This window comes from Rhinolophus sinicus, chromosome 2 (genome assembly GCF_057876585.1).
Source record: "Rhinolophus sinicus isolate RSI-liver-muscle chromosome 2, RSI-T2T, whole genome shotgun sequence".
In the NCBI taxonomy this organism is placed as follows: domain Eukaryota; kingdom Metazoa; phylum Chordata; class Mammalia; order Chiroptera; family Rhinolophidae; genus Rhinolophus; species Rhinolophus sinicus.
The window spans coordinates 10159495-10184101 of NC_142502.1; the positions used below are offsets into that span (position 1 = coordinate 10159495).

The 24607-nt window shown below is 37.0% G+C and overlaps 1 long non-coding RNA gene across 4 annotated transcripts in view; it reads left to right on the plus strand.

Moving 5' to 3' along the window:
- Positions 1–24607, plus strand: part of LOC148758738 (uncharacterized) — a 260925-nt gene that overhangs the window by 75448 nt on the left and 160870 nt on the right. For 3 of the 4 annotated variants that reach the window (XR_016020155.1, XR_016020158.1, XR_016020159.1), the window contains exon 2: positions 10717–10819. This is a non-coding gene — a long non-coding RNA (uncharacterized LOC148758738). The remainder of the gene's footprint in view (positions 1–10716; positions 10820–24607) is intronic. The other variant, XR_016020157.1, reaches the window with a different exon arrangement.

Consider the following 24607-nt stretch of genomic DNA (forward strand, 5'->3'; position numbering starts at 1 on the left):
GGATACCATCATCTATATGTTTATATTATTTCCTGATAATATTCTGACTTCACCAACAACGTACATTTACCAAGTATCTGCTATTGTGTGGGAAATACATTGAAGGCAATGGCTGAGGAGCTAACAACTCACTTGGAAACAAACAAGTCACTGGAAATCAAAATGAATTAAATAAGTATTTACAGACACAAATAGTAATGCCTCTATTTGATCAGCAAATTGGCTCCTGAATACCTATTGGAATGAAAGAATTTTAAATGCTGAAAAGATTTTGAACACAGAGACATTCTTTGCAGCTGGAAATAACAGGAGATGGCTATTGAGCGATTCTTTGAAGGATGAATGGAATTTCAATAGGCAGAAAATGGCAAGAAAGGGCATTTCAGGAGAAGGGAACTTCAACTGCATCCATTCACTTGTGTTTTCATTCATCAAATATGTGAGTGCCCACTTGTATCAATCAGCTTTCATTAAATTATTTTGAGGTGACACACAATGCAATAATCTTCATGGCTTATAAGAAAATAGATGTATTTCTTACTCATAATACATGTCTCTCTCAATCTCTCTTTGTTTTTCTAACTTTGCTCCAGACTTGTTCTTCACTCCAGAACCCAAGCTGATAGGGCAGCCTCTCTCTTGGACTTATTAATCTCATGGCAGTGGGGAAAGAATAATTACAGACCTAGGAACCATGCAATGTACCTATAGCTCTGGCCCACATCACTTTCTCACATCCCATTGGCCAAAGCAAGTTGTGTGGTTACATATGATGTCCAAGATGGGCTTGGTAGAGGTGTGCAGCTAAAATTATAAGCAAATAATATATGAATGAATGTAAAGAAAAGGAAGATGAAACTGGAAAGACAATGTCTAGTTAAATCAGGAAAGACCTTGAACAATATGTTTTAAAGATTGGATGTACTTTTAGAATCAGTGGGAAGTGAATAAGCTGTTTGAAGCAGAATTTTGAGGGTTAGTTTTATGTGTCAAATTGGCCAAGCTATAACTAGTCCCTAGTTATTGAATTAAGCAGTAATCCAGGTCATGCTGTGATGATGTTTTGTAGGTATTGTTAACATCTACAATCAGTTGGCTGTAAGTAAAGGAGATCACCCTTGATGATCGTGGTGGGCTTCATCATATCAGTTGAAGACTTTAAAAACAAAAACGGGGGTTTTCTGGAGAAGAAGAAATTCTATCTCAAGACTGCAGCGTAGAAATCCTGTCTTAGTTCCAGCCTGCTGGTCTTCCCTATAAGTTTTCACTTGCTAGTACCCACAACTGCATGAGTCCATTTCTTAAAATAAATCTCTTTAGATCGATAGATGATAGATCGATAGATAGATAGATAGATAGATAGATAGATAGATAGATAGATAGATAGATAGATAGATAGATGTGTAACTTATTAGTTCTGCTTGTGTGCTGAACACTTACTCTTATAAGATTCATTTTGGGTCTTTTTTTGTAGACAGAAGAGATATTGCAAATTAGAATGGAAAAAAGTTTTGCTGCCTGCTCAGAGGTCAGAATGAGAGGAAAGATTAAAGATGAACTGTCGGCATCCTTTATTTTGTGAGTTAAATAATACTACTACTTTTATTATTTCTTCAAACTTCCTTGATGCCTTATCCTTATACTTGCGATGTCATAATGTACTGCTAATGACCCCAATTTGTTTATTATCCATTACAGTGTGAATATGTGACAATACATTATAAGTTGTAAATGTAGGTTATTTCTCTTCATAAATGTACTGCTGTCCAGTTCTTACTAGTGGCTCTAAATTTGGATTTTCTCAGCAGGTGGGAAAGAGAGGTGTCATCTAGGACCAAGATCCAAGCATGTCACCTGGAAGGGCATGACTTTTATTGATCTAATAAACTATTAGTATTTGATTTCATCAACATGCATTAGAGTTGCTCCAAGGGAGGGAAAATATCCTCAGAATTTCTTAGGGATTCCCACCATTATTTTACAAGGAGGGCAAACGCATCAAATGTATGTGGGCTGTAGGAGTAAGAGACGTGGTGTGTGCACCCTGAATCTGTCCTGATCGGTTTAATTTTCTCCATCCCTACCCCATTGCTTACCTGTGTGACTCTTCAATTTCTTGCACGGTTTCTCATGATTCCAATCTATAACCAGGTCAGATATGTTGGTAGAATTATTGTCATTTAGTATTTAGGAATGCATTCACAGTATTAGATGAAGTGATAAAATTGAGAAATGTAATTCTTGCCATATCCCTTTGAGTTAATTTGTGATGTCCTTTGAGAGAGGAAATATAAAGAGTCATGCAGTTTGACAAGGCCGAAAAAAAGAGAGAGAAATGTATGTTGCTAAATCTAAATTTCTAAATTTAAATTTAATCTAAATCACGAAATTTCTTATAGAAATTGTGAAGTGAAAACAGTGGGTAAAGTTCTTTCCTAGGGATTATCAAACGAAATAAAACACCAACAACCGCAGTTAAAAACATATAAGCCATCAGGGAGCTAATGGTCTGGTCTCAAAGAAAATGCTAGTGTAAATTAATCCCCTAAGCACATTGTTCTTCCATATTCCAAACCTCCTTTTCCTTCCTGGTGCTTACAGTGTCATGTCTAAATTCCTCAGCGTGACCTGTAGGGTCAGCAGATTTCCATCCTGCTTATCTTCTCAGTGTGTCTTCCTCCCTCTGTTTTCACCCTGTTGCAGTAGTTCCAAACTATTTCTAATTTTTAAACAACATAATTTTAACTTACCACATCCAAAACCGAAACCCCGATCATCCTCTTCAAACTTTCCCCATCTGAGTTTATTTTTTTCCGTTTTTATTGAGATATATACTTGACATATTTAGGTTGTACAATGTGCTTTTTTAAGGTGTGCAATATAATAATTTAATATGTGTATATCTACCATCAAGTTAATGTGTGTGTGTGTGTGTGTGTGTGTGTGTGTGTGTGATGAGAACACTTAAGATATACTCTCTCCATCTCAGTTTATGATAACTTTGTCCTTTCAGTTGCTCTGGCCAAAAAGTGTGGAGTCATCCTTGACCATTTTTTTTCTTCTCTCTCCTCTATGCAGTATGTCTACAAATCCAATTGAATTTGTTTCCCAATAAATCTAGGATCCAGCCTTTTGTCATCACATTGACCATACTGGTCTGAGCCATATGTTTGAGAGAAAAATATATTGTGAGGCTGAAAACAAAGAAACAAATGGCCCCGTCCCCCAACCCCAGAGTAGAGGGTTGCACCAGGTACTTTCAGAGCAGTGAAATCATAAGCCTTGAAGAGAATGTGTTGTGGTATAACCAGCTCTCAGTTTTCCACATTTGTCTAAATTATCCAGGGTTTTATTAAAATCATAATCCCCTAAATTTAGTACAAATATCTTTTGGGGGACACGTCTGAATAGACCCTAGACCCTGCAGTTTTCTAGCCTCTGACCTTCTTTGGTATAGAGATGTCTGTGCATCATTTTCAATACTGTCACCGTAACGACAGCCTCTACTTCCCCTGAATACCTGTTATGCTAGTCATTGTGTTGGGTGTTATAGTCATTACCTCTAATTCTCACAAGATCCCAATGATGGAGAGATTATTATTGTTAATGGTCAACACTCTTATTATTCCCTTTATGGATGAAGACACTGAGACCGAAGGAGCTGAGTGGCCACCCCCAGACCATCCAGCATTGCGGAGGGTGTTGAAGTGGACAGTTTTAGATCCCTGTTCATTTAAATTTATATGAATTTACATACTGCCTGGTGCTTCCTGGTGAAATGCTTCATGTGCATTTGGTGAAAATAGCAACAATTTTTCATAATGAGCCTGGCTGGGCAGCACCTTGGGCTTCTGCAGGCCACTGAGGTCCTTGTTTCAGGAGAAATGTACCTGATGGTTTCCTGGTCACTCATCCATATTTAAGAAAGTCTGAAACTTGAGGAAAAGATCAACTTGGTTGATCCCAGTGGTGGCCAGCTGATTTGTCTGTTCAAGCTGGCAGAACACAATACCACAGACTCAGTGGCTTCAACAACTGGGTGGTTCTATCTTCTTGTAGTTTTACAGGCTCAAAGTCCAAGATCAAGGGTTTGTTTTTTTTATGCTGAGACCTCTCTTCCTGGCTTGCAGATAGCTGTCCTCTCACTAGGTCTTCACCTGGCCTTTCCTCTTCAGCACATGCTGAGAGAGCTCTCTGGTGTCTCTTCTTTATAAGGACACAAATCCTGTTGGATTTGGGTCACACTTGTATGACCTCACTTAACCTTAATTACCTCTGTAAAATCCTCATCTTCAGTGCAGTCACATTGGGGGTTAGGGCTTCAATATATGAATTTTGGTGGGGTGGGCATACAATTCAGTCCATAACATCTACCACAGTCTTTAATTTGACTTTTGTTAAACTTAAGAGCTACAGACCTAAACATGCACGAACTTATTGTTCATTAAGATGAATTATTTAGACGCCTACTGCTTGCTGGCTAGTATACAGTTACCATTTTCAGGCATCAGGTATAAATGAATCACATAATGAATAACCTTGAAATATTTAGTATTAACGGATATGGGATACTTTTTAAGTGAACTAATGTTTTGTCTTACTCCTCTGTATTAACAAACAAACAAACAAAAATTACTTTTAAATGTCAGTTAGACTTTAGTGAAAATCATTTATTAAATGTTGTAGTCTCTGTTTAAATCTAACTGGGTAACTAAACATTAAAGTAAAAGGGAAAAATCTATATTGGTCTAATTTGAATTATATGTTCTTCTCAACAAGCATAATTGCTATTGACTGCCTAAAGCACCATTGTCTAAGTCATGAATAATCATAAAACATTACAATTGGCACAAGAAGAATGGAAAGAAACCCATCAAAAAAAAACCCCATGAAATACCAACAAACTCCTCCCCCCTTTTCCTCTGCCTAAAAGAATAAAGCCATGCAAAACACAATGACTTTATTACCTGCGAAAATGTGCTACATAATAATCTCAAGGAGGCTCATTTATTATAGATAATATTTCACTTTAGGTTTGACATTTTCTTCTGGAATGAAGCTTTCTTGTTGCTAAGTGTGTCATAAAAGACAGACCCTTAGTATGTCGCTCTCGTCTCTCATTAGCTGAGTGCTTCATTCAGAGCTAGTCAGTAATACAGATTTTGTTTTAGAAGAATGTTTATCCAGAATGTAGCGAAATGTCACAAGTTGAATATTGTGAAGAGGAGTTAAGTTTAAAAGTCAATAAGCCTCTTGTCTGCAGGCACCTGTCACCCCGTTGGAGAGACCATTCAGTAACCTGTCCTGGAGTTGGTCTTTAGCACCTTGAGAGTTTAGGCTCTGAGATGTCTCCCACACTAGGTAATACTAGAACAACATAAAACACAGGTCATTCCAAAATCTTGGTGATTAGTTGAAAAACCCATGGAGTAAACTGAAAGTCCATTTCCTTTAAATTAGAATGTTTGTTTTATGAATATTATTAAACAAATATGCATATTAGCAAAGATGCTAATATTATTCTGTTTCTATAGTAGTGCATAAACCTTAGGAAAGGGTTTCTTAGCCTCAGCATTAGCGATATTTGTGGTGAATAATTCTTTGTTGTGTGGGGCGGTTCCATGGACTGTAGGATGTTTGGCAGCATTTCTAGCCTCTATCCACTAGACTCCACTAGAGGCCAGTAACAGTGTCCAAGTTACAACAGTCAAAAATGTTGCTAGACATTGCTGAATGTCCCATGGCAGTAGGGTGTGGGGGGTGCAAAATCTCCGCACACACATGCCCCTTTCCCAGCCCGCACCCAATCCCCTCTTGTTGAGAACCACACTCTTAGAAGGTAAGTGAATTCATTGCAAGGTGGTAAAAACTCGTAACATCGTAAATCCCCAGTTGCAAAAATGGTGAGATACATTTTGTCCCACTAAGTTTCCCAGCAGCAATTTGAAGTCACCGGAAGAGCTATCTCCATAGTAAGGAGCATCATCATCATGGCCCCTCACATGCCTCCCATCCATGACTCTATGAAGTGCCTAGCAGACAGCTGGAACAATTTTCATGATCAATGCTAATTGGGACTCTGATTGACCAAATTAACAGCAATCAAATACATGATTTAAATAGCAAATAATTGTTGGATGGAGCTGGTAGTATGGTATTTAGAAGTTAGCTGCTTATTTCTGGGTTGTCCCTAATTGAAAGAGACCCTTCATTCCCAGGTAGAGAGAACATTTCCCACCTCTGTGTTTTATGGCAATTTTCTGTTCCCCACAACAGCTTAATCATGTGACACTTTGATTATTTGGTAAACTATCTGCCTCACCCTTTGGGCTATGTGCTCTTGATGAATATAGTAGGTATTTCATACTTATTTTTTTTATTAGTTTCAGGTGTACAAAGTAACATAATAGCTATTTACACCCCTCACAGTGTGATAACCCCCTTCCCTAAGCTACTACCCCTCTGACATCTTATGTAGCTGTTACAATACCATTGACTATCTTCCCTATGTTATACTCTACATCCCGTGACTATATATACATATGTATTTAGTTATAGTTGACATTCAATGTTATTCTATTTCAGCTTCAGGTGGATAGTGTATTGAACACAGTCTATGAAGTGATCCCCCTGATAAGTCCAGTGCCCATCTGGCACCTTACGTGATCTTTACAATATTTTTTATTATATTCTCCATACTGTATTAACTACGAATTTGTATTTCTTAATGCCTTCACCTTTTTCACCCTGCTCCAAACTCCATTTCCATCTATCACCCTAATAGATTTAGTACAGTGATACCTCAGTTTTCGAATGTCTCTTGTTGATGAAGATTTTGGTTTGCGAACGCTGTAAATTTTATAGATCTATGGTATTATTAGATAGTAAAATTCATGCTAAATTTGCAGTTTTAGTGGTTGATTTTAAAGGTCTGGAACAGATTAATCTATTTTGCATGACTTTCTATGGGGAAACCACACCTCGGTTTTCGAATGTTTCAGAATTCAAATGGTCTTCCTGAGCGGATTACGTTAGAAAACCGAGGTACCACTATCTGACATCATACCTAGCTATTACAATATTGTTGACTATATTCCTTATGCTACACCCTACACCCCCATGACTACTGTATAACAACTCATTTGTACTTCTCAATCCCTTTCCCTTTTACCCGTCCTTAACCCCCTACCATCTTAAAGAAGTTCCTCTAAGAGTCCGTGTAATACTGTTTTGGTGGTGATAAACTCCAGCTTTTTCTTGTCTGAGAAGCTCCTTATCTGTCCTTCAATTCTAAATGATAGCTTCACTGGATAGAGTAATCTTGGTTGTATGTCATCAATTTCATCACTTGGAATATTTCCTGCCACTCCTTTCTTGCCTACAAAGTTTCTGTTGAGAAATCAGCTGACAATCTTATGGGAGCTCCCTTATAAGGTTCTAGTTGCCTTTCTCTAGTTGCTGCTTTCAGGATTCTCTCTTTGTCTTTAACCTTTGGCATTTTAATTATGATGTGTCTTGGTGTGGGCCTCTTTGGGTTTATCTTGTTTGGGACTCTCTGTGCTTTCATGGCCTGTATGTCTATTTTCTTCACCAGGTTAGGGAAGTTTTCAGTCCTTAATTCTTCAAATGGGTTTTCAATTCCTTGCTCCCTCTCTTCTCCTTCTGGTACCCCTATAATGCAAATGTTGGTATGTTTCATATTGTCCCAGAAGCACCTTAAACCCTCCTCAATATTTTGGATTCTTTTTTTTTTTTTTTTTCTGTTCTTGTTGGATGTTTTCTGCTAACTTATCTTCTACATCACTGATTGGATCCTCTGCTTCATTTAATCTACTGATACTGATGATTCCCTGTAATATAGTCTTCATATCTGTTATTGTATCCTTTATTTCTGACGGGTTCTTTTTCATGGTTTTCACCTCCATTTTTATGCTTTCCATCTCTCCATTGACATTTTCCCTGAGATCATTGAGCATTTTTATAACCAGTGTTTGGAACTCTGCATCTGATAGCTTGCTTATCTCCATTTCTCTTAGTTTTCCTGGAGCTTTCTTCTGTTCTTTTATTTGGGACATATTTCTTTGTCTCCCCAGTTTTGCTGCCTCCCTGTGTTTTTTCTATGTATTAGGTAGGGCTGCTGTGTCTTCAGTTCTTAGTAGAGTGGCCTTATGTAGTAAGTATGCTATAGGGTTCAGTGGTCCAGTCTTTCTGGTCACCTGAGCCACATGCTCCAGGTATGTCCCTTGTGTGGGTTGTGTGGGCTCTCCTCTTGTAGTTGAGCCTTGGTTGATAATTGCACATCAATGGGAGGGACTGAACCTTGGGCTCACTCGTTGTAAGGACTGGCCTTGACTGCAGTGGAAGAGTTGTTGTGCAGAGGCTGACCCTACAGAGCAAGATCTGCCTCAGCAGGACTCTGGTGCCTGACCAATCTGGTGTGTCATACTTGGAGGAGGCTAGATAATTCTCTAGCTTGTTTTGAAACTGGCCACTGGGGGTGCCAGCCCCAGGACCACCTTGGAGGGGATCTGCTGCAGGTCAAATTCAGCCATAGCCCGTGCCCCACCCGGGGCCACCCGGCAGGAGCCACAAAGAAATCCTCCGATATCTGCCCCCCACCCATGGTGTGCTTTGAAGCACCTTGAGAGGCCAAGCCACGAACCAAGGCTGGCTGCTGCTAGTGCCAGGCTTAGGGCTGCTCAGCTAGAGGTACAGGATGTGTTCAAGCCAGATGCTGCTTGTTTGGGTTCTGCAAACCTTTGAGAGATCCTAGGAAAGTCTGAAGCTTGAACCAAGGCAGGCAGTCTGCACAAAAAAGCCACTGGAAGCAGTCTGGATGTGCCCAAAACTTGGGCAGGGCCAGTTTCAAATCACCAGTGTGTGGCGAATGGACAGCGGAGACTCAGAAATGATGACCACCTGTGCTTGTGCACCAGGAAGGGGGAGGTCTCAACAAAGAAAAAATGGCCTCCACTAGCTCCCTTGTCCAGGAGAAAGCTGCCTCTCCAGCCCCCATCCCAAGCCAGACAATTCATTTCCCCACCACATGGGCTCTGCCCAAATTTTGGGCACACCACCACATGTCCCTGCAGCCTTTCCAGCTGCTGCCCCAGTGCTGGAGCTCAGAGACAGTGATTCCATTGGTGGGTAAGTCCACACACAGTCCCTTTCAGAGGAGCCCCTCTGAGTGCAGCTGCACTGTCTCACTCAGTCACAATCTCCACTGGTTTTAACAACCAGAAATTATGGGGACTTCTCTCCTCGGCACTGGAACCCTGGGTTGGGGTGGGGCTGGGACCTCTCGCTCCTCTGGGGGTGGGGGGGCGCCACAGCCAAAATATCCCTCCCTGTCTTTAATGGTCACTCGCGGGTGTGGGACCAGCCCATCCCGTCTCTGCTCTTTCTACCAGTCTGGAGGTGGCTCCTTCTGCACACCCTTCGTTGAAAGGCTTCAGTTCAGCTTGATTTAAAGTGATTCACAATAATGGTTGTTTTGCAGATTAGTTGTAATTTGATGTGGTTGTGAAAGAAGGTAGACATAGCGTTTACCTACCGCACCATCTTAGTTGTTCAATACGAGAATTCTTCATGTGGCTTGCAAATCCTTTCATATTTATTTTTATATTCTCCATGCCCAGCATATGGGAATCACTACATAAGTGTTTGCTAAATCAGTAAATGCTATATTTGATGATTTATTTAACAAACATTTAGTAAGTAGTTCGATATGTCAAAAAGTATTCTAGAATCTGGGAACAGAAGGATAAATTAGTGTTGATGCTTCCTCTAAGGAGTCTGGCAGAGAGGAGATGGGAGGCTTACAAACAAGTGGCTAGAATGCAACAGGTGAGGAAGGAACTAAGGACTAGAGTAAGGCCATGTGAAGAGTTACCAGTTCTAAGCTCTGTTTTGTCAGAGTGAAGAAAACAATAACTAACTGTGGGTAATGGTCTAGTCCGCAAATCACACATGTAATTTTTTGTCAGCAGAAAGAAATCTTGTACAAAATTATGCCTTAAAAATCAAATTCAGTTAGAATAATTAAATGAGGAGATGCAGAAGCTAATTATTCTTTTCTCCCAGAAAACTGAAAAAAGTTAGGAGCAGAATCTCTAAGTGGTAAGTACAACTGAAATGAGAGTCAGGAAGACAGAGTTGATGCTCCAGGTTGGCACTATAAGGAGAAATCACTTAGGCTTCATATTTTTAATGTGTGGGTTCTACTATTTTTAATGGATGGATTCTATTGCTGCCACAAGCAAAACAAAACAAAACACGAAAAACAAACCAACCCCCCCCCAAACGTAATGATTTAAAAAACGTTAATCTATTATTTTATAGTTGTTCAGTGTTGAACTCTGACATGAATGTCACTGGGCCAAAATCCAGATGGCAACAGCAAAGCCAGGAACATAGCACTTCTCTAACCCTGCTTCTATTGTCACATCTCTTTTTGTGACCACAGCCAGGAAAAGTTCTCTAATTTTAAGGATTATGTGATTACATGGGGCCCTTCTGAATAATGCAGGATAATTTCTTTATCTCAAGGCCTTATCTTTAATCACATCTACAAAGTCTCTTTTTGCCGTGTAAGGTAACACATTCAGACAGGTTCTGGGATTAGGATGTCTTTAGGGGGGCATTATTCTGCCTACCACATGAGGAAAATGAAATTGTCTTAGCTAATCTTTTTTTTTTTTTTTTCTTTTTTATTAGTTGTCTTCGCTAATCTTGAACATAACTTCAGACCTAAGCACTTGGCACAGAGAATGGCTGCTGTCCCATGATTTCCCCAGGTGGGGCACTGTTTTCCAGTCAAGTGAGTATGTAAGGATTTGCTTGCATGAGGCTTCATTATTTATAGTTCACCATCTTCAGTGAGAATTAAAAAGTGAAAATGTGTTCAAAGGAAAATGAATTCAAAGCCAGACCATGGATGGTTTGGCTTATTCATTAATAAGAATTTTCTCAGTATTTGAATTTCGTAGGGAACCACTGAAGGTCCATAACAACAGCTTGTCACTGGTCTGAGATGTGTAAGACTAAAGATAAAGATAGCATAGATGATCTTTTGAGATCATTATAGACCTAGAAATCTTATGTGATTATTACCTCTTTGAAAAAAAAATAGTAAACACAATCAGAGTTCCAGGTACCATACTATCTGAAGCAGTTTTTCTGTAATGAATACACAAAATATTTTCCAAGTCAAGAGAAAGATCTCATGAAGGAATGGGTTTTTTTGTTTGTTTTGAGGTTTTTTTTTCTTGGGCAGTTCTCAGCTTTTTTGCATTTAAAATGTTGATAACAACAGCTCTTTGGTGGTGGGATGTTAAAAATGTGCATTGCCTGCGAAACACTCTTTGGATTTGGGTTTAGTTCTTTATCATTGTGACAGGAAGAAAGGAGGAAAGAAGTTGAATGATTTATTGTTCTTTCTATTTATGAAATGGCTTGAACACATAAAAGCTTCCTTCCTAGAAAACAAACAAACAAATAAATATAGTCCTCCACAGTTAGCAATTTTGTAACCAGCAAATTCTGAAACATTTGTTATGTTTTTCTTATCCTACTCTCTAGTTTGACAACTTTGTGGGAATTATTAGACTTTGAGAAATATTGTTTGGACGTTTTTACTGCTCTGTTTTCTCTTCAGAAAAAACTACTTGGTAGAAAGCAGAGTGAAGAAAAACTATTGAATCAATAGATAATTCTAAAGTCTTAGAATTTTAGAGTTCAAAGGCATGATATAGGTCATTTAGTTCAACCCTCTACGAAGGATGGATCCAACTTTGTTTGAACCTTCACTTCTTCCTAACCACACCAGTTTCTAGGGAATTCCTTTCTGATGACCCTCATTTGGATGCATTCTAATTCCTTGCTCTTCTGAGCAGCTCCCAGGGTGACACTCAGTGTCCCTACTGAGCTCTGAGCTGTGAAGAGTAGAATGAATCTATCACCTTCTTTATCCTAGACACCAAGAAACCTACTGTCCCATTTGTGTCATGATCACAGGACAGTATCAACAGCCGGTGAGATGGCAACAAGTCAACCCCCAGCTACTTGATCACATGATGATGTGTGATCATGTTCCTTCCATACCACACCTGTGCAGGTAGTTGGCATTTATCTGCTTGGATTTCATCTGTGAAGATGTGAAGATTGTTACTCTGTAATCCAATGATTCCCATTGCTCCCAATGGCATCACATCTGTCAATTTGGAAAATCATGCCTCCTATGCCATCATCCCAGGTATTGCCCAGTTGCTGCTGGTGTCCTCAGCCAGCCAGTCTTCAAACTTGCCTATGACTGAGTTCTCAGTGAAATGCACCTAAATGTGCCTGGAATAACTTGCTAAGACCTGGCCAAGTGCTTGTTCAGATCAAGAAACACATGTCATTTTTACCAATATGGTTTTGTTTTACATTTATTTTTTTTAGCTGTGGTCAGACTAAAAGAGACTTTTAAATGCACACATGTGGTTAAAATGATCAAATCCAGTCAAAGGGCAGATCCAGGTTTTTTACAGGAAAGCTAGGGTGCCCACCATGCAGTCTGGGTTAGCCTTCCCACAGGGTCGCTAGCTTAGGAGAAAACCCTGCCTGTGCAGTGATGCTTTGAATTCCTTTAATTTGTAGTTATTGCTTCATTAGAAGTAAGTTTTAGATTAATGTTTGTGGAAAGTTAGCATATTGCCATGATTTCATACTAAAGAAGAAACAACTAATACCAGATTTGTTCCTGAGCAGATCTGATTCAGAATAGTAAGGTGAGGATAAGAACACATTGTTCTCAATTTGGTTCTGTAAATAGTTTGTGACAATTCATTTTTCTGCACAACTGAATTGAGTGATTCGGGACTAAAATTAGAACCAACATGGCATGTGGCTCACAGTTCCTGAGGCAGCTTCTTCTCGCTCCTTCCAAAATACTTTTGAAGAATCAGAAAGGATGAAAATTCTCCAAGAAAAGGGAACACGAAGACTGACATTCCGCTAACTGCCAGAATTGGGGAGAAAATTCCACCAACCACAAAACCTCTGCAGAGGAATAGACACATATAATCAGAAGCACGCCCAGATTTTACTGCTTAGAGGAGCAAATCTGTCCCCACGAGAAGACAGCCTGGAGCTTCACTCCTCCCCCACTGCCTGCTTCTTGACTCTGCTCTCAGAATCTGAAATTTCAACCTGAGCATTCGCTGTCTCTCTCTGAGCTGCACAGGTGCCATGTCTTTGCAATGACCTGAATACTATCTGCAACCATGTTCCATTAGAAATTTCCTTTCAAGCCATTTATTAGACTTCCGGAGGGAAAATAAGAGAAGAAATAAATGGGCAGTCGTATCTGGATCCCCAGAAGCTTAGTTACAATTAATACGAGAGCAGATGGACAGAAACCTGAAAAGTCATTCCATTTCTCCATGTTCTTTAGCTCAACAGCACATCCCAGTGTTTCCATCATGATTTGGTTCACCTTAAACGTATTCTGACTCGATTTCTGTGTATCTCCTCCTAACCATGATTTTGTCAAGATTTACAGAATTTAGTTTTGAGTGTAAAAAACAATAATCACATGCTTTTTTCAAGCAACACATTCCCTCCGAACACCATATGCTCTTGACCCCCATCCTCACTGTGCAAATGTGAAACACAGATCTAGATTTTGAAAACAGGGCTAAAACACTGACCTTATCAATCTGTCTTCTAGGTTTAGATCTGAGACAAAATGGGTTCTATTAAGTCCTTGGATTATACTATTATCCTCCATTAACTTTTCCTGGACAACAAGTAGGAAGAGCAAGGGTCAATTAGATGCTTTGCCCAGTGAACACAGGGCCTGTAGACACATCCCCTTGTTTTAGAAAAAGGAACGAGAAATCTACAACCTGGAGTAAACCTTAAAAATATATCTGGAAATGATTTCACAAAAATTAAAAAAATGTAGTAAATTGCTTTGTATCTTCCATATGCTAGAAAAATTATGAGCTCCGTGCACTGGAACTGCAAGGATAAGAAGAGATGATGTTGATAGTGGAAGGAGCAGGATGAGTTAAGCAATAGTAGCAATCATAAAACTGGAATCCGTGTTGGCAGCAGTAAGAAACAGAATTGATGTCGTGGAAAGTGGAAACACTAACTTGAACCATGCGTTTGAGAAGCTTTCCCAGAATGCTGAAGAAAAAAAATATAAGTAGAAACAAAACAATTAGAGAACGTGGGAGATATGGAATATAGAAAACAAACAAAAAAAGAGTTCACCAAAGTATAACGAATGTGCTTGAAGAAAGTACAAGACAAAATTTAACTAAAGCGGTAATAAACTTTTAGCAATGATGACTTTTTGAAGACCTATATCTTCAGATACAATGAACTCAAGTAACAATGAATAAGAATAGATTCGCCTTTAGGCATATGTGGACCATATTTAAATGTGAAGACAAAAGGTCCTAAAAGCATCTCACATGGGGCAAAAGGAAGATTCACCTCTAAAGGAATACATACATCTGAGGGAGGCCTCAGATTTCTTTTCTGCGATTTCAATGCAAGAGAATAATGAAGGAATCACTATACTGATTTGGGAGGGGAGGAAAAAGAACACCAAGAGGTGTGCACCTAAGCAAGCAGTCTCTCATATGTGATCACAACCAAAGGAACTTCTTAGATGTGCAATTAGAGAACAGGAGTAATAATACATAACTGTTGTGAGAATTATGTAAAGTCATAAACGAGACAACACGTGACCACTAACAAGTGTTGCATAAATGTAGATTCCTATTGTCTGATTGACAATCGTAGACATTTGCTAAGATTAAGCAGAAAGTAGGTAGAGGAGGGATCTGACACATGACAGGCTCTCCTTAGGCTTTATTGAATCTGAGAGAGGGACCCCTGGCTACAACCAGCGTCAGCTCACTCTGACCACGTGACATTTGTTTGCTGGTGCAGAGACCAATTTTCGGAGCTTCTTTTTTCTCTTCTGTAGCATGAGTTATTGGGGCTAAAATTTTTTTTTCTCTCTCTACTAGTCTATGACATTTAGAATTCTAAGGAAATAAGCAGGACATTATAGTATTAGTAGGGGATATACTTTAATATTCTTTGTTTTCTATGCTAGTTTTTACTTTAGAGATACAAAACTTACTTAGGCAGATATGCTGGATAGGTGAATAATGGGTTTCAAATAAATAGCATTTGGACCGAGGAACAGATTTACTTAAAAATGCAAACAATTAAATTAATAGGTTCTGGGTGTACATACAATGCTTTGGAAATTATATTTAAGGCTGGAAAAAGGTTTAAATTGCTCCAGCCCACAATACCATAATATTTGGGGTAGGTCAGAGGGGATATGGTTGTAATGGGGTTGAAGGGGAGCACAGAAAGGTTTGTTAATGGAATCTTTGAGTGGATTGTGTAGGAACTTAAAACTCATTAATAATAAAAGCCCTGCTTTAAAAACTGACCTTGTAGTTGAAAGATATGCACTTGTATCATTACCAATTAATGTGTTAGGTAACATAGCTCGTACTTGGAAAGCAACAAGGAGTATCTAAATGATATTCACACATCTTAATTAGTGTCATTAATAGTTCTTTTGCCATCTTTCATGAAAGCAATGGCATTACATTGCAAGCATCTTGGTATAAGCCAAACCAGGAAGTTCGATTTCAAGCCAAGTCCTTAACAGTGGTTTTAAGTTATGGTGCCTGCATGACTAGAATGTTTCTCTAGGGTCTCTTCTTAGCTGCAGGACTTTTGCAAGCAATCAGCAATAGAGCCAGACCTGAAGGTAATGGTGATTCATGAGCAGCATTATAGAAACTCTGTGAAGCCAGGATGTAAAAATGTAAGGAGAAACACGCAAACCAAATTTGTTCTCATAGGGCCTCCCCCCATGACTGATCAGTGATTTTAATATTCTGGGCAAAAATTATAAATGTTTCATCTAAGAATTCAGTGTCTGCTACTAAACAGCTGAAGGAATTTTGAGAACTAGGTTCTGAAAGTTACTGAAAAAGAAGGCCCAGTAAAAAGCCTTATTGAAAAATGTTGATGCAGTAACTGTGTGCAACTACCAAACTGGTATAATTGAAGACCCATCCTATAAAAGGGTGTATCTTAATTCTTTTGCCTTCTCTGGAAACTATAATATACACTTAAATTTTGTTGTTGGTTTTTTACTTTAAAATTACTACACCGTTTAAGTGGTGATGGAGGGGGAAATGGCAAATTACAAAATAGATTTAAGGAGAGAAAAAAACTGATGTGCTCCCAGTCAGCTTTTTTCTATATATATACTTTCTTTTCTATGTAAATATAATTATTAATGCATATTCACAAATGCAATATTTAGCTTAAATGTATAGTTTTTGTCACTTATTATGTCATTAAAATTTTTCAAAAGCATAATCAATATAAAATAGCCTACTTCATAGATTAAACCATAACTTATTTAACCCATAATTTATTGTTGAACATTTGAGTTATTTCCAAATTTTTGCTATTGAAAATAATCTTGTGTTAAATACATTCGTTCATAAATGTTATTTACACCTCTAATTATTTTATTAAAATGGATTCCTGGAAGCGTCACTACTAAGCCAAAGGGTATATCCACCCTTAAGACTCTTCCTATGTGTTATCAAATGGTTCTAAAAATCTTAAACCAATTTATACTCCTACCAGTTGTGTATAAAAAGGTCCAACTGGCAAACTATTTCATTTTTGTTTTACTATTACTCGTCATTAATAGGGAAGATGAATATTTTCAAATATATTAGTTCTTTGTGTTTCCTAATAATGATCTGTTACTATCTTTCTGGACACTAGCATGTTAATAGTAGTTGTCTCGTCTCTTGGAATCAATTAAGTCCATGTGCATTAATAAACATTTAAATTTAGGATTTTATAACGATAATAGAGAGATCGAGATTTCATTCTACACTAAAGAATGAAAACTATATACTTAAATATGATTATATAGGCAATTAAGCACAAATAATATGAATATGTCAGGATTGACTTAAAATCTGAACAACACTTTCTAGTGTTTTGTTGTTTAACCATTTCAGGCTCATTAACTTCGTTTTTTAAGTTCAACTGATTACATCTCTAGAATTAACACATTTTTTAGAATCATATTAGGATAAAAAATAGAGTGATTATAACTAAGGATCTCTTGCAATACTAACTGTGATATGACTCTTTTTTAAAGACAGTTTTATAACATTAACATTCATTTCCCCACCCCTTACCCACATCTAGTTGGTTTGTTGTCACTGTGCTTTTTTTTCAAATAGTACAATTACACTTGTTTTGAGGCAACTTTTCTTCTCCAATTTAGGCATACCAGACACAGTTAAAATTTTTATAAAAATGTATTTTCAGTGTTAATAAAAATACAAAACCAAAATTATGGGGCCTTTGATCCTTTCTACAGCAAAGGATTGATTTCATTGCCAAAGCAAAATATAATATTATAAAACTGCATTCATGTTTTCATTTCTATGACCAGGCCTATTAACCGAGTTTATAACTGAGGCAAAAAGGATTTTAACAAATAACATTCATACATCTTTTTCACTTTATGCATGTAAAGGTAGAGTTAAATTTTAGGATAATTATTATAGCCATAAGTATTCTATACCATTAGGTGGAAAATGTGAGAAAATGTGGCAAGAATTTTCTCTTGGAAACACCTCCCTCCAACAAAATAGAGACACTTCTGAAGGGAGCCTAACTTGGTGTCTGTAAGTGTAGAAGTATAGAGTTGAATTTTTTTTTTCTATAAACATTTTGAAGTTAATTAAAAATATTCTTGAAAGGACTTCTTTTTATTTAGCTTTAACCGGTCTGTTATTTTCATATTTATTTGCTCCCTTTTTAAAATGCTTTTGTTATGATGGACTTCTCTCTCTTCTGAGGCACAGACCATCTCTTATTTGAGTTCTCGGCCTAAGGTTTACACAACTTAAAAGGAGGCATCATGTCTTTTTCTCCTTCTGCATGTACATTGGAAAGTCTGGTCTACCACATATTACTTAAGTAGCTTATTTTCTTAAATTTATACTACTTTTATTATGTGGTAGGGAGGAATCAATTCAGACCAGAAGAAATCTAAACATCCCCATTTTATTCCAGTGCAAAAAAATTCTAATTTTGGCTCTGTCTCTCCGATCTGTTAAGCAGAGCAGAAAATTTGGGGGAGAAATGCCATACATATGACCGTGAATCGCAAACAGTCTGCCAGCGCCCCACACAAAAATATTCCAGACAACTGAAATATGTGTAAACATTTGGAAATGTGGATTGAGTAGTCAAATGCCTTCCTAAGTACTTTAATTTATAGTTAATCATATTTATATATTTAAAATTCAGACTAACGTTAGGTGTGTGTGTGCGCATGTGTGTATGTGTATGTGCATATGTGTGGGTACCCGCGCACACATGCTGCTCTCTTCTACTTCCATGTTCCATGAGCACAACTGACCCAGCTCTCTCCACCGGCATGTTGACCTCAGGGATTGGTGTCTTCGTTTTCATTAGCGTTCTTTTTTGAGTCACCTAACAAAGTGTTCTGGGGTCTCGCTATTCCCAGTGGGCCCTGAGACCCCATTGCAGGCCCTGAATCAGCATGAAACATCCCAGGCCCTAATCAGGATCTCCATCTTTATCAGGATCCCCAGATGAGGAGCTTTGCTGTAGGGCCCATCAGTTTCACTTCTAAGTACCATTTTTAAAACAGAACATTCCCTTCATCTGGGTATGTGCTGACAGCAGTTTTACCTCAGATTACAAATACCTTCACTTAAACATTAGGAAAGATTTTCCACATTATACTATATGAACATTTTCATGATCTGCACAACGTAATTACTGAGCATATTACTTTATAAAATGTGGTTTAATAGACTTCTTAAAACAACATCTAGCCCTAGAAACTAGGAGAGCATACCTCCAAGAATAGTGGCTAAATCTGTATTAAATTTATCTCTTTTTAATGTTTTAAACCTATTTAGTCAGATAATCTTTATAAGCCTTCCAGACTAGCATTGTTTGAGGAGCTTTGGAGGGGATATTTTTTTCTCCAAACACTACTCAGTTGTTACAAAATTCAAGTCAGGGGCTAAGGGGTAACACCTGGCGGTATAAAAGACTTTGTAAAAATTTGGATACATGAGGGTTAACTTGGGGGTGTATAAAAGCCTTGCCATTTGTTTGGGAATGTATGGCTCTTGCTGAACACATTTAAATATAAATACTGGCAGAGTACTTCTTCTCTCATTCTATGTTGGGATATTCAAACATGGTATATCCCTGACCAGCATGAAAAAACTATTCCTTTCTTTGTCAATAGAGTAGCTAGAGACATGTATACCACATATGCATGTACTTACCTATACAACACAGGTTACTAGTCACCTACCCCACCCCCACCCCCCCACACACACAAAACCAAACACATTATGAGGGGAAATAATGCTTCTACGATGTCTAAGTGCCTCAAGAATCTGGCTTCACTTTAATATCAGCTTGACAGTGAATGTGTCAAGTGATCAGCTTTCTCCTGCCTGTAGATGCCTTCACCCCGCTGTAATTCATGGGAACCGATCAGGCTTCACAGTCTGACTCCAGCATGCCTCTTCGCGTCTGTTGTTTTTCTCAATCTTGCTGGCTAAATAACCTAGCAAGCCTAATAAATTCTAATAAAACTTCTGACTGGTTTGGCAGCAGTTTTACAATCTAGAATAATTTACAGATCTCACAGAGTTCATGTGAGTCCATAATGTTTAGACTAGAAATAATAAAATGCAGTCAATTGATTAAGCTGTTTGTAGATGTCTAAGAATTAGCATATTGTATAACTGCAAATATTTTATAATTACCAAGTGGGGCTGATAAAAGGGTTCAGTGATATTGACGGCTGGACTGATAACCTTGATGAGAGGAGAATCTCAATGAAAGGGAAAATCTCTGTGGGCTGAATTCTCAGAGAGGCGGGGGGCCTCCAAGCCCAGCTTCTCCATATTGCTTGTTACTGAGCTTGGGCCCAGATTCCCCAAAGCCTGGAACATTGAGACCTCATCGCAGTGTGAGGTCCTGAGAAAATGCTCTAATGAGACCTTAGACCATTGAGAGTGTATGTTTTTTCCTCGCATTCCTACTGACAGATTGAGATCTTTAGAACTCAAATTGTAAAAGCAAAGTGTGAAAGACTGTCTGGGCACTTGGTCACCCATAGTTTTCTAATGAAGTCTATTTTGCTTTTGTTTTTAATAATTCCTCATGATTTTCTTCCTTTTTTTTTTTGCATGTGTTTATTTGGAAGACTTCAATTTAATATTGTTGCTAATATTTTTACTTCCCTGAAAGTAACACAAGTTCATGATCCTTGAAACCTCTAATGTTACATCAACTCAATAAATGAAAAGTATAATTACTCACCCCGTCACACTTTTCAAGGACAACCATTTTAAAGTTTTTGTCTTATTCTTTAAATTTAATAATCCTAAATTATGTTTTAATCTATATTTCTTGTTTTATAAACTCTAAATGGCAAACAAGGATCTCCCTTTCAAACCTGCTTAACTTTCATAAATTAAAAAGAAACAGTTTTGGTTCTTCTTTTGTTTACTTTTAAATTTTAAAATAATATATTTTTCTCCTGTTTTCTTATCTGTAAACTTAATCCAGAGTCTCTTGATTCTCTACTATTTCCCTTCTACAGAGGGAAATAATGCCTATAGTGTCAAATTTTATACATTTGCATTTAGTCTGTACGGGTAAATAAGTCTTCTGTGCCTTGTATATGAATGAATTCCATAAGTGAAAATCAATATGACTTACAAAATTGTAAAACATATTATACAAATAAAATTTATTGTAAATCTATGTCCAGTCACTTACAGAAAACAACTAAAATCCTAGATCACTAGGCTTAGCCTTTTGGATGAAAATATTCTGAGTGTCAAGGTTAAATGGATTATCTTTCTCTTTACTTGTTACTTGAAATTATGACATTTCTTAGTTTCCTAAATATTTCAGCCATTGTCTTTTACTATAGCTATTTGTTTCCCTAGTGTTTTTAATTGTCTTTTATTTTGCCTACTTTGCAAAATGGTATTTCAGATTTGATTTTGTTGAAAGCAATTCTTCCCATTCTTCTTCATATGTAAACTCTTACTATCAGTATTCAATTGACCTGATTATTTCTAGGCCCCTATACTGCTGAAAGTCTATGATTTCATTTTGTTGTACTCCTCAGTTTTACTGTTTTGTTTTGTTTAAAATACAGCTTTATTGAGATATAATGCACATGCCATTATATTCACCCATTTAATGTGCACAATTTAGTAGTTTTTAGTATATTCAGAGATACATACCATCATCCCACCATCGCCAAAATCTAATGTTAGAATATTTTCATCACCCCCAAAAAAGCTCTGCACCATTAGCAAACACTCTCAGATATTACCCTCTCTAGCCCTGGACAATCTCTAATTCATTTTCTATCTCTATAGGTTTGCCAAATCTGGACATTTTATATAAATGGAATCATATCATATTTAGTCTTTTGTGACTGGTTTCTTTCTCTTAGGATATGTTCTTAGATTCACCCATGTTGTAGTCAGTATCAGTACTTTGTTTATTTTATTGTTATATAACATTCCATTTTAGGGATATTCACTTATTGTTCAGTGCCATTCATCAGTTGACAGACATATGGAGCTTTTTCCACATTTTGGCTATTATGAATAATATTATTTTGAATATTCATATACAAGTTTTTGTATGGACATATCTTTTTCACTTTTGGGGTGCTATGTACCTGGGTCAAATGGGAACTCTGTGTTTAACATTTTGAGGAACTGCCAAACTGTTTTCCCAAGTGGCTGCTTCATTTTACATCCCCATCATGACTGTAGTGTTCCAATTTCACCACATCCTCACGAGCACTTGGTATTGTCTACCTTTCTGATTTCAGTCATCCCAGTAAATGTGAAAAGATATCTTTTGTGGTTTTGACTTGCATTTCCCTAATGACTGGTGATGTTGATAATGTTTTCATGTGCTTATTGATCATTTGTATGTTTTCTTTGAAAAAAATGTCTGTTCAGATCCTTTGCTCATGTTTTAAGTTGTTTTTTTTTTTTGGTTTTGTTTGTTTGTTTTATTACTGAGTTATATTCTAGATACAAGTCTGTTGTCAGCTATTTCATTTTCAAGCATTTCCCCTCACTCTTTGGGTTGTCTTTTCAATTTCTCCATAGAGTCCTTTGAAGTACAAAAGTTTTACACTTTGATGAAATTAAACTTATCTATTTTTTTCTTCCTCTGCTTGCACTTTTAGTGTTATAGCTAAGAACCTATTGCCTAACCTAAGATCACAAAGATTGATTCATTTGTTTTTTCTAAGAGTTTTGTAGTTTTAGCTTTTACGTTTAGGTCTATAATCCATTTTGAGGTAATGTTTATGTATGGTGTGAGGTAGAGGTTGAGCTTCATTCTTCTGCTTGTGGATATGCAGTTGTACCAGTATAAGTTGTTGGAAAGGTTGTTTTCCCCCTATTGTATTATCTTGGCACACTTATTGAAAATCAGTTAACCATAAATGTTTATTTCTAGACTCTCAGTTCTATTTCATTGCTTTATATGTGTATCTTTATGCCAGTGCCACAGTGTCTTGATTCCTACAGCTTTCTAGTAAGTTTTAAGATTGGAAAATATGAGTCCTTCAACTTTGTTCTTTTTTCCAAGGTTGTTTTGGATATTCTGTGTCCCTTGCATTTCCATATGAATTTTAGTATTAAGTTGTCAAGTTCTCAAAAAAGAAAAAAACCCAACAAAAAACCAGCTGATATTTTGGTATTAAAACTGTACATTAATTTGATATTAAGTCTTACAACCCATGAGATTTTTCTAAATTTAGGTTTTCTTCAATTTCTTTAATCAATGTTCTATAGTTTTCAAAAATACAAATACTGCATATTTTTGTTAAATTTATTATGTGTATGTATATGTATGTATATATGCATATATACATATATACACATATATATACGTATAAATATATATACATATATATACATACATATACATATATATAAATAGCCTCAGTATTTTATTCTTTTTGGCGCTGTTGAAAATGAAATTATATTCTAATTTTATTTTTGAATTGTCTATTGCCAGTATATAGAAGCACAATTAATTTTTGTGCGTCTATAAATCTTGCATCCTGAAAACTTGCTATACTTGTTTAAGTGTTCTAGTAGGTTCTTTCGTGTATTCCTTAGGATATTATATATGTATATGATCATGTCAATGTGGATAGAGATAGTTTTACATCTTCCTTTCCAATCTAAATGTCTTCATTTCTTTTTTCTTGCCTAGTTGCCCTGGCTAGAACTTCTAGTACAGTGTTGAATAGAAATGGTAAGAGCAGCTGTCCTTGTCTTCTTCTTGATCTTATGGGGAAATCATTCAGTCGTTTACCATTAAGTGTGATATTAGTTGTGGGATTTTTGTATATTGCCTTTTTCAGATTGAGTAAATTTCTTTCAATTCCTTGAGTGGGGTTTCATCATTTTTGGGTGTTGAATTTTGTTATATAACTTTTTCTATGTCTTTCAAGATGACCATGTGGTTTTTGTCCTTTATTTGGTCAATATGGTATATTACATAAATGCTTTTCAGAGGATAATCCAACTTTGCAACTTGTTTTGGATAAATCCCACTTGGTCATGGTGTATAATCTTTTTTATATGTTACTGGATGTGGTTTGGTAGTACTTTCATGAGGATTTTTGCATCTATATTCATAAGGGATATTGGTCTATAGTTTTCTTGTGATGTCTTTGTCTGGTTTTTGCATCAGGATCATACATGCCTCATAGAATAAGTCTCCTCCATTTCTATATTTTGGAAGCTTGTGAAGAACTGGTGTTAATTCTTCTTTAAATGTTTGATAGAATTTTCCAGTAAGGCCATCTGGGAACTGGGCTTTGTGAGAAGTTTAAAAATTATTAAGTCAATCTCTTTACTTTTTATATGTTACTTATTATTCTGGATGTGAGGACCAAGATTGTACAACTTCATCCAAAATCAATTTCTCTCCACCACAAACATTTCAAGAGATGTTTCCCTTAGATAGCTCCCCAGCTACATTTGTTTCATTGATCTCGAGCCTCAAATTTCTATTACTTTCCCCAAGCACTTCTATTAAATAGCCAATGTCCTTTATTGCTCGGCAGCCATATTTTAGAGCCACACACACCTGTGTCAGCTATTTCTTCCTGTAACTTCTCAGTCTTTTGCTGGTTATTTAAAATGCTGTTGTAAGGAGAGTATGACTTTATGGTAGAAGTATCAAATTGTAAAGGTGCATAATGAATTTCCTATTTTGCTTGAAGCGTTTTGGTGACTGTGGGTATGAAATCAAAGCAAAGTTTAAATACTAATTAAGACACAACTAACTATATATTCTAAAGACTGGGGATAGTCTATTGTGGATTCTAGTCCAGTTAAAACTGTAACTCTCTTGATGAAAATTTTCAGCAGAAAAACACATGATGATCAGGAGGATATAAATGCTAAGGACATTGGCA